Here is a 15,410-nt window from a genome sequence, read left to right as displayed (position 1 = left end):
AAAAGACCCAGTGTTCGGATACTGAATGAAAAATTTGCATGGAACTGACCTGAATCTTAAGCAGGCACAACCTAATCCATCTTCCCAGGACCACGGCAGCTTGCATCGCATTAGAAACAACATACATCAGGTTTGAAGGACTCCCGTCAGCGCTCCAAGCCCTCCAGTTACGAAGACACCTTTGTCTAAGCCCCAGATTCACCCAGCAGTCTCCATACAAGAGATTTAACACCGTTAAGGCTTAAAGCAGAAGCAGGCAACGTGTACAGCCCCGTGCCAACACCGGAACACCAGCGGACTTACAACGTGGCGGCAGTGGCCCCAGGCCAGGAGCAGGGAGCCACAGCAGCTTCCCATCCTGGGACTGGGCATGGGGGGAGGCCCCGGTAGCCTCTCTGGAAGCCTGGCTATGGGGCTCAGCCCTTGCCTTGGTCCTCCAGCGAGGCCCCGCGGGTCATCCCCACTGCCACGGTCCAGCACAGCTCTGGCACTGCATGGCACGGCACGGCACCTCATGGTGTGCCTGCTGATCTAGAGACTTCGCAGCCCTCCCTCCGCAGCTGCTGCCCATCTTATACCAAACACACCAGACTGGGTTATAAACCATTACTTTGGGTAGCGTACAGCTTTCTTGACAGGATTTGCAGCAAACTACTTACAATTGAAGAGTTATTTCTTTGGCCTTATAAAGACAATTAAACAAGAAATACTATATGTTATCATACGTCTGTACACATCTTTCTTCTCGTATTAGTTCTTCCAGCTAGCATAATTGCTCTTTCTTCTTAAAAAATACACCGCACATGCTTAAGGCACATGCCAAACAAGAAAATTTCATTTTTAAGATGGTGTAGATCTTAACTTCATTCCCAATGCACTTTGCTTGCAGCACACTCAGTGTGGTGGGAAATTCCACACACAGTTACTGTACGCAAACATTTGATGTACAGATGTTGTATGTACGTACTGTATGCAAGCGATTATTGTACAGAAGGCCAAGACTTGCAGCTTCCCACACGTTTTTCTGAAGAGCAGCATGTATGCTCTTGAAAATTCCCACCACAACAACCTTTCTCGGTACATATGTAGAGTATCACATTTTCCATTTACTTCATACTTCGGTCTCAGAAAAGACCAACTTCATCTTTCCTTTATAGCATGACAGGGAGGAGTAAAAGGGAAAGGCAACATACAAAACCCTAGCAAGGGAAGTTTCTGAAAGGGAAGTTACTGTGGAAGCCTGGCATCAAAAGCTAGAGCACCTCTACGGAAACAGGGAGTAAGCCTTGAGTCAGAGGCCTGGGACCTTGTTGCCAGCAACAGCAAGCAGCCGCACCACCACCAGTACACAGCTACGTAAGAAGTGCTATGCCAGGGTGCTATCTATCACAGATAGCCAGGCTGCCACACTGCTGCAGCCAGCCCTACACCTCCCCTTATGCTCGCTGCAGAGCCTCGCTTTGCACTGTGGTGCGGCTCCAGCTCCCAAGGGGTGCAAGGGTCCCCGTTCAGGTCTGCGGTCCACTGCCCAGCTGCATCGCACGGGGGCTACCACTGCAAGAGGGAAGCGAGCGCCCGACGAGGAAGGCTGCCCATGGGGGGACCCACAAGCAAACTGCCACAGCAGCCCAGCACAGCCAGCCCGTGGGACAGCCACGCATGCTGGGACACCAGCCTGTCACCTGCAGGTACCCTCTCCCGTCAGTCTGGGACAAGTCTCACACAACACAATTTGAGCAATCTGAGAAACATCCTAGCAAAGGAGCAGAGTGCCTCAGAAACAGACCCTATTCTGTACGCTTATCTCTCCCCCTTCCAAATTAAAAAGTAAAACCTAACCATCAGCTAAACCCTACCACCTTAAATCTGTTCAGATAACCTTTTGTAATATCACTTCTACATACCTGAAAACGCCTACGGATACTCATGAAGTCGTAACACAATATGAAATTCAGTACTGCACAAGAATTAAAACAGCAGCTGGAAGACTTGCACTGCCATCACCATGCTCATCATCTCCTACAAAATAAAGAACTAAGACAATCAACATCAGTTCACATACCGTCTATAGCCACACGAAGCATATGGCGATGGTGAATACATACACATCATCCAAGCACTCTGTGTACTACACACTTCTACCATAAGGTTTCTTTGAGTTGCTAGAATAATAACTCGTCTTTCAGACTGCAAACTGGTGGCAGTCTTGAAGTAGTTTCACACACCTTACGCATCAGCAAAGGAGTCACTTCAAGTAAGAGTATGAAACCCTCACAAGTGCCTGTTCCGGGAACACAATATGGTCTAGAATGCAAGGGAGTTTAAAAAGAACAAATTAGCATCTTCCAACAAGCCGGCTTACATGTCTGCAGAGATACTGGCTTTCAAGAAAACAAATGGAAGTGTATCCTTTCAGCGTTTCACCAAATTCTGTAAGAAAGGGTGATAGCTGAAGCACAAATCCCTACTTATCCCTGTTCAGCTAAACTCTTCAAAAGTTCTTTAACTATGAACAAACTAATTGAGAGCCATAGCTCAGCAGCTGGTGTTAGATGGCAAGCGCAGTCCAACAGGCTCCTAGCCAAGTGCTGAGCACCTGCACCCTCCGCTGCACAGCAAGGCACCCTCCACCCAAGGTCAAACCAGGCCTGCAGAGGGGTAGACTGCAGAACCAGGGTAACTGAAAGCACGGCCGACACTACTCCTTGCTTCTTGTCCCCTGGGCTCCTTAAACCTTTTCTGAGACTTTATTTTGAAGACCAGGTGCGTACCTACCAGAGTTAAACCGTTACATTTTCATCGTGTAAGACTGAATTAGAGCAGCACAAGGTATACAAACCACTGACTAAAAGTCTCAGTGGTCATTGCCTACACCAGTTTACTTTAAAAATGCTGTTTCCCAGACAGCTTTGGAAGTCATTTATTTTTGCTTTTAAAACAAGGAAATAATGATCTTAGGACTGCATGTTCTACTGCACCTTTTTAACAAGCATTTTATCAATACATCTAAAAAAAAAAACCCAAACCAAAAAAAACCCCACAAACCAACAAACCCCAAGTTTTTAAAACTGAAGAAATACTGTAGCTATTTGACCTTTACATCTTTAGCTATGGCTTAAAAAATCCTTACTGCATCAATCTAAATCTAAAGTTTATCTCATTGTGAATCACACTAGAAGTATCATTGCATATATGAAGAAAAAAAAGCACAAATTTCCCCATAGTTGTGTAGTAGATTTTTTAAGTTGTTTGTACAACAATCCTGCACAAACTTATGAAAGTAATCATGAGAAATAAACTGAACACTCACCACAATTCTGAGCTACATAGATAGCCTTATGCTATTTTTCAGTAGTTTGAAATATCTATTCTTCTGATAACTTTTTTGTTAAAAAAACTCAAACAGAATATGCTCATGTACTAAATAAAAGCTGTAGTGGGCCAGTGCTGGGAAATAAGATACTCACTAGTATTACAACGGCTCTTCGTGTTCAGAGAGCTACAACTCCTCCGTTTCCATCTCCCAATAGGCCTCTGCAAATAGCAGGCACAGACGCAAGGTCTCTGCTTTCAGCTGCTTCAGTTGAAGGAGCTCCCTGTGCCATCTCCTCCGTACTTCCTATCAGTATCAGCAACCGGCCATGCTAACATACCTTTCATTACCCCTGTACCCGACTGCTGTACTCACATGTGCTGACAGGCAACATTTCGTTACGGATGCCGCAGGTTCTCGTTCATTAGCTAGGATAAACACTAGTTCTTACAGATCAGAGAATTTGTTTAAACAAACAAATGGCAAAAACAACAAAAGCCCCCATGCCCCCACAATGCTTACTTTGATCCGGAAAGCTTTGAAGTATCTGTCACCAGCTCTAACACAATACTATGGTGGCAAGCAAACAGCTTTTACTTAACAGTTTCCTATACAAAATCTCTACTAGGAACCCAACAAACTCCACTGCCCATTGCATGCAATAGATATTCCTTCATATGCATAAATAAAGGATAGTCTGTCTTCAGAAATTAAATTATTATCAAAATCAAATGGAAGCTCAACTCAAAATTGGTTTCTTGAAAATTTTGGATGACGTACAAAATCTTTAGAGGATGAGGTACAAAATCTTTAGAATGGTGTCTATTTACCACAGTCTTTTGGCATACTAACCTTTTCCACCTTCAAATTTCTACCAGTGAAAATTTTACACTATAGAACCCAGTGCGAGCAATGCAACACATGCAGAACTCTGCAGAGCTCCACCAGCACCTGGAATGCTGACACTCAACCACAGGCAGTCCAATCTGGGGAGCTGCAACAGCCGCTGCTCGCCTGTCCGCTTCCACCACCTCCCAGAGCTGGTTTCCTCACATGAAGCCAGACACAAATGTGTATTGATAACAAGGGCGGGAAGAGGGGGAAAAGAAAAAGAGAAACCTGAGTGTACCTATATACCAGGCTGGAAACCACAGCAGTACAGAAGCTGCTTCAATAGCAGCAAAGGCAGTTAACCTCGAAGGAGAATCAGACTGGACAGCCAAGTGGCACTCACTTCTTGTCCTGGTTTCAGCTGGGATAGAGTTAACTGTCTTCCTAGTAGCTGGTACAGTGCTATGTTTTGAGTTCAGTATGAGAAGAATGTTGATAACACTGATGTTTTCAGTTGTTGCTCAGTAGTGTTTAGACTAAAGTCAAGGATTTCTCAGCTTCTCATGCCCAGCCAGGGCACAAGAAGTTGGCACAGGACACAACCAGGGCACCTGACACAAACTGGCCAACGGTGTATTCCATACCATGGGACGTCCCATCTAGTATAGGAACTGGGAAGTGGGGGCGGGAATCGCCGCTCGGGGACTGGCGGGGTGTCAGTCGGCGGGTGGTGAGCAATTGCCCTGCGCATCATTTGTACATTCCAATCCTTTTATTACTACTGTTGTCATTTTATTAGTGTTATCATTATCATTATTAGTTTCTTCTTTTCTGTTCTGTTAAACCGTTCTTATCTCAACCCACAAGTTTTACTACTTTTTCCTGATTTTCTCCCCCATCCCACTGGATGGGGGGGGTGGGGAGGGAGTGAGCGGCTGCGTGGTGCTTAGTTGCTGGCTGGGATTAAACCACGACACTTCTGTTGTCCCATTTTAATATCCTTAGAATACAAATGTGGTTGCCCACATACTGTTACAACTTGACCTGACTGCCCCATAGCTTCTTCCCACAAATGAACAATTTTTTCACTGCACATATAACAACATGCAGAGAGCTGTGACAAGCCTTTCTACTAACACAACCTGTTTATAGCAACTCAGCTGACACCAGGCCTGAGCTTCAGGCACTACCACAGTGGGCATGAAGGTACAGGCACATAGGGAATGGGGTTCAGGATCACTCCTGCAGTGGGACCTTACACCAGTCTCACTGTGGATACAGCTGTCCTAACTGCAGTAAGGTGAAATTAGATGTGCCACAGAGAACAATTTTGCCACTTTCATTATGCAAGATAACATACATAACATAAAGAAACCAGCAGGCTCAGTGCCCTCTATACAGGAGGGATTTCTAGCCTCAGCCATCAGCTGTCGGTAAGGGGCTACCCTTTGCCTGCCCGACAGCCGGGTACATGTGTCATTAGCTCTACTGAGAGCTGATAGCCAGATTATATGCAATTCTCCAGAGAAAGGAACACTCCCAGGAGACCAGCTGCTCAAATTGCCACATAAATCTTGCTCACCGTCGGTAAAAGAAGCTTATTCAGGGACAGAAAGGAAAATACGGCTTAACATAAGCCACTCCAACGCAAAGCTAGACAGGCATTCAAACCTACAGACAGTGCTTTTACACCTAGAACATCTCAATTTCATCCTAGGAACCCATGAGCCCCTATTTGCAAGGTACGAGCAGATGTATTTGGATTATGCTGAATTGAGCTCGGGGCATTAGCAGGTACCGCAGGCAGGCAGAGCCCCAGACAAACAGCCGGCAAAGACACAGTATATACGTGCCAGGCTGCAGCGAGCTATGCCGGGGCTCTGCCCCAGACTCTTCAGCGGGGCTTTACTAGGGCATATTGATTTCATCTCCTCCCTGCCCAAATGCTCCAGCTTCTTTCCAAAAGGAACTACATTGCACATGAGAAATGGCATGCAACAAGGTCTCTGCTAGGCAGGAGGACAGCTTAAACACTGCCCCAGTATACACACAACCAAAGAGAAATTAGAAGCTCTCTGAACATACACCTGTGGATTTTTTCCTCAAGTTCTGTCCCAGAACGGCTGCTAAAAGCTGCTGCCAGCACCAAGCAGGATAAACCAGAGCACAGAACATGAAAGGGGAAAGAATGCAGTCCACATAGTTAAAACAAAGGTTGTACACAGGGTGCTATGTACACAGAGAATAGCCTATGCTTAAAAACCCCTCATCTTTTGCAAGTAGGTAATAAAATTTGACTCTCTTCCAAGCTGAGATCAATAGCTTGTGATGGAAACTGAATTTTAATGAAAATTTTAATAGCAAACAGCATGAGAAGCAATGCAGTCAGAAATAAGTCATCTTTCCATAACACAAATACTTTGAGTCACCTTTAAAAATGGCTCAAACAGTGTACAGTGCTTTAATGCTGTAAGTGCCATCTGACAGTGTAAATCTGCATGTTAAGCTTTATCCTTGGTTTCGATACAGGTCATAAATGGCACCCATTGGACCCATGCCCTCAATTTGAGGGTGGGCTGAAGTCCCCGACAGGCTCTAGAACAAGCTCCACCAGCAGCAAGGAGCCCTTGGCCAGCACAGGAGGAGCCAGCGGCATGCCACAAGGAGCGGGTATTGCATACAGCGTGATCTCTCCAAAGATTTAAATAATCCACAGGGAACATTTCTCAGCGAACCAGCTGAGTATTGGTAAAGATTCACAGGGACATTAGCTCAAACTTCTAACTATTAAAGGATTCCTGACAAGAAGAAATGGGCTGTAAACTTGACAGGAAACACAAAGGGGGGGGGGGGGGGGGAAGAGCTAGTCTACATGAAATAGAAGCTACACAAAAGATTTATCAGGACAAGTTCATGCTTTCAGTTTCCAAAAGTTAAAAAAGAGCTAGTCTACATGAAATGGAAACTACACAAAAGATTTATCAGGACAAGTTCATGCTTTCAGTTTCCGAAAGTTAAAAAAGTTAATACAGACTGTCATCAGAGTAGGAACTGCTCCCTCCTGCAGTGCATTTCTTAACCAGCAATTCAGAGTCACACTTACTTTGATATAAAGAAGCATGCAATAGGCACTTCCATAGGCAGCTTCTACTCCAGAGCCCAGGCTGGTGACCGGCAACCCTGCCGCAGCAGGGTCCCTGGGTGAACCTTACAAGCTAACAGACCCTGGACCTCCTGCATCGCAGGCAAGGGCTCTGCTTCATCAATTAATACACTTCTTAAACACAGGGTTCTGCTTCACTTTCAGCCCCACATTTAAAAACCAAAAAGCATACAAAGCGCAACTTACATCCTGTTTTTTAAAGAAGTGATTTCAACACCCGTCTTCAGTAGATGCTTCTGAATAGCATGCCCCACATAACAAGCATCTGCACCCTGCAGTTCTCATTAGGCCAATAAAAATCCTAGGAGTGACTTGCCTTCCTTATTTCCTGGAATGCCCGGCCCAGGTAGCTGCAAGACTGTTGGCTGGATCTTATTTTGAGTTGTGTAACCAACTCCCAGCCAAGGAGGCCAGGTGACTGAAAAGGAAGTGCTGCAATTGCCAGCATTTCTGTGCTCAACGACTTTCTAATTACTAAGATATCAGGCTAGATCTAAGCAGCGCACAGCCAAAGTTGGGGAAAGAATGAGAGGAATAAGGGAAGAGGGAGAGAAGGTGAATGGTGGAAAATTCAGACGCAGAATCGCGAGTTAAGAGATCAAAGAAAGATGACTACTTTAGCAAAAGTGAAGAGACAGATGGATACAAACTGTAGAGCTTAGCAATAGGAGTGTGTGACGCCCTGTATGCTGCCATCAGACATGGTGTATGAGACGCAAAACCTGTTAAATTAAGAGAAGAAATCCAATCTGTTATGTTGTATATCTGTGTGCTTTATGAGGCCATTACCATGGAATCTGGGTGCTTCACATTCCATTTTAAACGAACACATCTAATAAAGTGAGTCACTCAATGGAAGACTTAAAAATAGAAAACTTATAATCATCACCACTACAGGTTGCATAACTTGCCATTGGCACAGTAGCATTGTCTAATTCAATCTTTCTCATTCCTTCCAAAAGCTTCTCAGCTAAGTTTTGGATGATGACAGCCCCAGACCAATGTCCCTCCAGGCTGAGTTGAGAGTCTTGAACCGCCTCTGCTTCTCTAAACAGCTGAAGTCGCTATCCTCAGCTGCCTCTAATTCAGCTTTTGATCCTTCTTGCAGGACTACTTAAAAGGTGGCCACTGTGATGGCACACAGAACAGCAGTAAGACAAGCCACAATTAGGTTTCTTACTGTGGGTAACTTAAGCATTTAAAGCTGTACTATTCTGAGAGCATGTTACTGGCAGTTTGCAGGGTGTGTCAATGCAGGAAGTGGCCAAATAACAAGAAGAAGGGGATGTAATCAGAAAATAATCCTATTAGCACCCCCCTTAACAAGATCATCTACCAGCTCTCTCTTGTTTGCTTTTTAAAAGACTGAAGTGGTTAACACTATGTTACATAGGATGTCAGACCATAAGCATCTTAAAAGCAAGTTATTAAAGCTTAAACCAACCAAAATTGAAGATGCTTCCCCTGCAGCACTCCTAACAGTCATCAAGCATCTCTCTCCTCAGTTGATATGGGTCTAATCTCCTGGGCTGCCCGTGCTACTTGTTACCTAACCAGCAACAACAGCAAACAAGAGAACAAAGCAGCATGCTTTGAAGGGCAACCAAAGCTTGTTATCTACCTCACCAGCAGAAGTCTGGGCCACTGACTCATGCACTCGTGATGCCTACGTGTAATTACTGTAAGCCATATCTATAATGAAGCCACACACCAAGAAAGAGTCCCAGTGGGTACAAAACGTGGCTGACACATCATGGCGGAGTCCATCCTCCAGATCCTCTCCTAAAGCCTCCGATGGTTACTTCAGGTTCTTAAACACAAGTTATGGCACTTTAATTAAAGTAATTATCCAAGAACTACCTCACCAACCAAGCACAGAAACATAACCCACAATATCTAGACAGTTTACAGGGTTACGAGTCCCTTTCAGCCACAGACCACACCACAAATTTGTAAGTTCCTGTACACAGAACTTAAAACCTGAAAACCCCGCAGGCCACCCTGCACTAATAAGTGGAAGCAAAGCAGCAGTTTACCATACAGGGAAAATCCTTCCCACACTCTAGTACAGGCAACTAGGTTGGCTGTCATGCCCAAAAGTAGTTGTAGTGCTTGTCATGCACAAAAATAAAGGAAAGACAAAGCACAGAATAGACTTACTATCCTCATTCCTTCTCTTGGTCCCCACTGCTTCAAACTACTTTATTTGCTTTCTGTACTCAGGTACCAAGATTTTCCCACCCAGCATTAGATAATATCCCAGCTGCTTTAAGCTGTATCCTACAAGGAACAAACTTTTTTGGCTTCTCTTTCCCCTATTGGTATTTTTAACCTAACCATTTCTTTTTCTTCTGTTTCACTGCCCTCCTACAAAAAAAAAGTCTTACAGATGATGAGGGGAAAAGTCTGATTTGTAAATTCTTCTTGGGATTTCAGATAGTAATAATCTTGCCAGAGAAAGCAGTATGTTTCTGAGAATGAGGCAATACTTACAGACAGCGATGACTGTAATCCCAAGCACAGTACCTAAGAACTAACAGGAATACAAAGAAACACTGAGGTCACAAGTATTTTGAGCTTTCCCACCACACAAACATCATAACATATTTACCAAGTTTTATGATAAAAGTATTTAAATTCCCTCCTGTCCTACTGAAAGATTACTTCAAAATCTGCCATCCAAGGACTGGGAAACCTAGTCTCCAGCCTGATTACTGACTAAATGTATGTGGGGTGATTTCCATACCTTTTTGTTCTTGTGCCAACATTGCCTTTAGCTTAAATAGTTCAAATAGTCATCCTTACGTTCTGTATTAGTGGGGCTTAATATCAGCCATAAAACCCACCACACACATAATACAAACTTGCAAATACTATAAACCAATTACTGTAATTAGAAAGAAGTGTTCCTTTTAGATACAGTTAATTTATAGCTGTTCACCCTTTTCTTCTGGTATTCTTCATTCCCCTCATATTTAATGCAGATATTTGATTAGACAGTCTACCCATTCAACTTGATCCTAATACTGAGCTATATTCACAGTTTTCTTCCCCCTGCCCCTAATCAAACACTAAAAGAGAAAGGATTAGAAAATAAGGTGTTTTGCTTATTACAAGACTGGACATAGACCTGCATATACAAACAGGTACCTGCTCAAAAAATAACTACAAATTAGGCGATTACTTAGGTGTGTCAAGGAAGTAGCCTAGTTTTATATACTGGAATAAAGATTGAGACCTGATAGTACATGCAAATCTAATCCCAGAGGAGGGGCATGCATTCAATACCATTTTGAAATGAGAATCAACACTTGGTTTGAAAAACACTTTGCCAAGCAGAAAAAAAAGAAAAAGAAAAAAAAAAAAGGCACAGTCCAAGACTCTGTAGCCAGCCAGCAGAGAAACAACAATCTGGGCTCCATCAGCATTATCAGAATATAACTCAGGGTGAGTTCATCTGGCATTTGGAAACCCCTCTGAGACAGAACTACACGTTCACTTAGGAACCTGGCTCGAAGAAAGTTATTCAAGGATACAAAAATGTTTCTAAAAGCAATACCATGATACTGTAGAAGAGTTTTGATTGCAAATGGTTTGTTCATTATGTAATAAAAATTGTTTTCTAAAGTAATGCTTTTTGGAAGAAATGGGCTACATCTACATTAGCAAGAGCTGTGGCACAGCTGCAGTGGACCCCTAAAGCAAAACAGCTGTTTCTGAGGTCGCAGCCTCCGTGGTCCCTGTGTTCCGCATTGTTTACTCCCAGGTAGCTCCAGTCTGGACCCACAAATACCAATGAAGCAGCTGAAGCACAGGAGGCCTTCCTTCTTTAAAGGGTGATCTTCCCACTTTTGTCTGATCTGCTTCCGAACTTTTTTTCCAGCCTCTAATTTTTATTTTGTGTTCATTTCCCTTTTTACCCAGCCCTCAGCTTTTCAGTGGCCTCCCACCTTCCCGAGAGCACCCAACAAGGAAGGGGACAGGCATGTGTCCTGCTATCCGTGGCCTCCCGGAGGCACAATTCCGCTGTCCTGCTCACATCGGTGACTTCACATCAAGTGCAGGGGCACACCCACAATGATAAAGCTAATCCCCAGAAAAATGCAGGCTCAGACTACAACCGGAAGGCCAAGCAATATACAGGAGATTAACTGATTTATAGAACTAGACTATCAGACCTCCAGTTTAAATCGAGTGCAGCATAGGCCCATATATTTTAGAAAAGGCAAAATAATTCTTTAAATCCTATTTGCCAGCGTGTAAACAAGCACTATGATAAGAGTAAGCTGTTGCTTCACAGAGCTACTTGCAAATGCAAACCCTTGTTTTGAAACCATCGAGATATTTACATGTGAAAGTAGAAAGTAACAATTGCAAACTAACTGTGGAAAAAGCACATTTCTTTTAAATATTTGCTAAAGCTTGCAGAGACTTGTGTGAAGACAAAGTAGGTAGCAGAATGGAACCTGTAGGAGCTTACGTTTGGAAAACTGGTTTGCGTTAACGGCCTTTGAACCTACCACATCCATCCAGCTTTCCAAATTTCTATTAGTGACAGGTTACCAGGTAGAAATGGATCTCTAGAGAAAATATTACATTATATAATAAAGGCCCAGCTCACAAAGTTATTACTGTTATGCTCCTGTGCATGCATACATGTGCACACACATAACTAAGCAAAACAAAGTGTCTATCCATATGTATACAACAAAAGTAACACTATAAATTAGATATAAAGCATGTGTATGATTTTTCATGCATGTGTGTGCCTACTCAAAACTTTCATCCGAAGTTAGACTAAATAAAATAGGTAAATATCTAACATTAAATTTAATAATATTCTGCTTACTGCTGTTACAGAAGAGCCAATACCGGATTTTGCCTTAGCTATCAACCCTTAAAGATCTCTAAATACCAGACTGAGTCTTTACTAGCTAATCGTCAGTCACTGCTCATCACTGAACATTTCTGAGGAACCATACCTACAAATAAGTGAGGAAAAGAAAAGGTCTGATTAACGTCAATTAAAAATACACCATGCTCCTAACAGCCGAGTCTCCAAGCTTGCTTCTTATCCATGGTCAGAAGATTGTCTTACAAAGGGACTTCAGAGCCTTCAGGCCAACATCGCTGTAATTACACTTGAGCAAGCCTCTCATGCAGGGAAACTTTCTGGGTGGAAACCCCATTACAGAATGGTTCAAAGAGAGCTCAGTATGGAAGCAGACTACTAACAAAATGAAAATAAGACATACAGAGAAGTCTAGCCACGACCCAAGAACCACTAGAAGACAAATGCAAGGGTCTGTAGTGGTAACAGCTTCCCGCGGCCGCAGCACTCCAAGCCTTCAAGAGAGTAGTCCTTGCCTGCCGCTGCCCTGAAGGTAGCTGGAAACCAACTGCGCCCAGCAAGGCTATAGAGGTGCTCCTGCCACTGCACCACTCAAGAAAGCCCAGCGCAGCTGCAGCCAGCATGGTTTTCTGATGCGAGGGCCTCTTAGGGCAACAAAGAGATACTGGGAAGGGTTGTAGGGAGCGGGGCAAAGAAAAGTGCAACTACTTCAGAGTGGAGAAGGGAGAGCCCCCACTTCCTAGCAATGGGTGGAAAGGAGCTCGCTCTCAATGCAACTTTACTACCAGTTTACAGTAAACACTAGAGTAAGTTCAGCAGGTAATAAATCTGTCCGTTTTAAACTCAAGGTCTACACACACACACATTTGTATCTTTGCCTGTAGTAATGGGCTTACAAACGTTTACTGAAGCAACTGGTTAGACCAGAACTCAAAAAAGTTTAGGACTTACTTGTTACACCGATATGCTCTCACCCAGAAGTGGTCCCATGTATATGTTCAGTGCAAGTGAGAAGTAACTGTTTCCATTTTCCAAAGTTCAGCGTAACTACAGCTAGGCTATTCTTTGCCCAGAATTCACATTTTTTTAATAATAGGAGACACCATATTCTACCAGCTCTGCCTGAGAAAGAAAATCTAGTTAACGAGCTCAGCAAACCCCCCTGTTTGTTATATATAGATACCTACACATGTGCAAACAGCTATCCATAAACAGTGAGACAGCAGAGCGCTATCTCCATTTAGGAGGACGTTCTTGGGGCACTCGGCCCCTGAGCACGGTGACAACACACAGACAAACGGGACAGCTGCCAAGGACTTTATACTACTTCCATAAAACAGCCACACACTCGATTTTCTGGTCATTCTTTCGATCCCAAAGCTTAAATACAACGGGGGGGGGGGGGGGGGGGGGGGGGGGGTAGGAGCCCTTGGTAGTGTAAGGTCCTACCGTACTTTGCAAAAGTAAGATCTGGAGAAGAAGAGAGACGGTCAGTCACGATGCATTTGCTACCGACTGATAACAAAGGCAACTTCAGGGCTTAACCCGAGGTTTACCACAGGCGTCTCCAGCCCAGAGCACACACCGAATCCCCCTCGCCTGACCAGACCAGAGCACGCTGCCGGCTCTCCCAGCCAGCACCCACAGCCCCCAAGTCACCCCCGGGGCGAAGCCCTAGAAGCCTGGCCAGCTCCCCTCCGGTATTAACCACTCCCCCCCACCCCCAAAAAAAAAAACCAAACAAAAAAACAAAAAAAACCGAAAGCCGCTTACTCCAGGAGCCCGAGCCAGCCCGCGTCCCTCTCCTCGCTGCTCGCCGGCCGGCGGGAGGAGAAGCAAGGGGGGGAGCAGCCGGCTCCCTGCCCGCCTCCTCCGGCCGCGGCACGCCTCGCTTCGCCTCCAGCGGCTTCCCCAGCCAGACAACACCCTCCTCCGCCTCCCCGCTCCGCCTTAACCACCGCCGGCGCCTCCCCGCCCCGGCCCTCCGCCTCACCCCGCCGGCAGGCCGCGGCCGGGCCTAACGGCAGGCCGGCGCTTCTCCTCAGGAAGGGAAACGCGCGCTAGGCCCCGCCGCCCAGGGGCCTGTTCCCGCCTTCCCGCTCCCGGCGCTGAGGAGAGCGGCGGGCCCTCCTCACCCCGGGCTGGAGCTAGGGGGGCCGCGGGCCATCCCGCCCCCTCCTCCGGCGGGGCCAGCGCAGGCTCCTTCGGACAGGGACGCTGCGGGGTGTCTGGGGGTTGTTTGCCCACGCCTTTGAACCGGGAACTGGCGTTTGTTTGAATTGGTCGCCCCTCGTTTCCGAGGAGTTCTGGCGGCGGTTCGCTTTCGGGTCACTGAGAGGTGCCTTCTTTACAAAGAAATGGGGGACGGATCCGTTACGCTCTCTGAATATATATTAGTGTACGCTGTGTTAATGCCCGTTTACCTGGTGGCAGGTCCTTCCCTGCTCGCCTAGCGGGTTAAAGGGCAGTGCAGCGGAGAGCCACGTCTCAATCTGGAGTAGAGCCACAAGATTCATAACCTGGATGATTCACAGAGGAAATCCTAGGCCAGAACAATGCTAAATCTCTGATGACCCACCTTGGAAAAAAATAACGTGGTGCATGATGGCTGTATAGAAATTCACATCTCTCTTTCAGTTGTCCTCTCCAGTGGCTCCAGTACAGCATGAAGCTGGTTGAGAAACGATGTCTCAATGGCTGCATAAATCTGCCAGCTCTCTTACTTCAACTGAAACGTCTCGGGAAAACCCCACTGAGCTCCTGATTTCTACCAGATTTGGTAGAAGCACAATTGAGCAGTTAATCCAGGTCTTCATAGAAGCCAGACTTTCTACCTGCAGGCAGGCTGCACAACTACTACCTCTGGGGCCCCCCAGCTAATGGAGCCCACCACAGGGTGACACTCATGCTGTCACGGAGAAGAAACTTGCAGCACAAGTGCTGGGACTTCAGTTCTGCAGCGCAGGGTACGCAGGCTTATTTTTCTCTATTTCTGTATTTCTGAATTGAAAGCTTTCCAATTCTTTACCTCTCCAAAATAGCAGGTTTCCAATCTTGAACTTCCCTAGGCACTTGCTGTGTAAGGCTTACAAGCGAGTGGCTGACTGGGTGATACCTTGAGACATTTTGTGTATCCTCCTTCTTCTTACTGCTTTGTGTTCTGTGATACCAAGTGACAAGACTTGGAAGAGCTGCTGCTAAGAGTTATGGCCTCTAATGCTCTTTGTTTCTCATCCTGGTTCCCACGCTCC

General features: G+C 45.4%; 1 protein-coding gene across 4 annotated transcripts in view; it reads right to left on the bottom strand.

Moving 5' to 3' along the window:
• GPD2 (glycerol-3-phosphate dehydrogenase 2) overlaps positions 1-14,682 on the bottom strand; it is a 120,161-nt gene extending 105,479 nt beyond the window's left edge. For 2 of the 4 annotated variants that reach the window (XM_049804616.1, XM_049804587.1), the window contains exon 1: positions 13,933-14,060. The gene's annotated coding sequence lies outside the window, so the exon portion shown is untranslated. Of the gene's footprint in view, positions 1-49; positions 102-13,932; positions 14,061-14,582 lie in introns of those variants that run through there. The other 2 variants (XM_049804608.1, XM_049804598.1) reach the window with 2 other exon arrangements.
• Positions 14,683-15,410: the final 728 nt, after the last annotated feature.

Source organism: Accipiter gentilis, chromosome 1, assembly GCF_929443795.1.
Source record: "Accipiter gentilis chromosome 1, bAccGen1.1, whole genome shotgun sequence".
NCBI classification, from domain to species: domain Eukaryota; kingdom Metazoa; phylum Chordata; class Aves; order Accipitriformes; family Accipitridae; genus Astur; species Astur gentilis.
The sequence above is the reverse complement of the archived record's forward strand: the minus strand, read 5'-3'. Positions and strand labels throughout refer to the sequence as shown.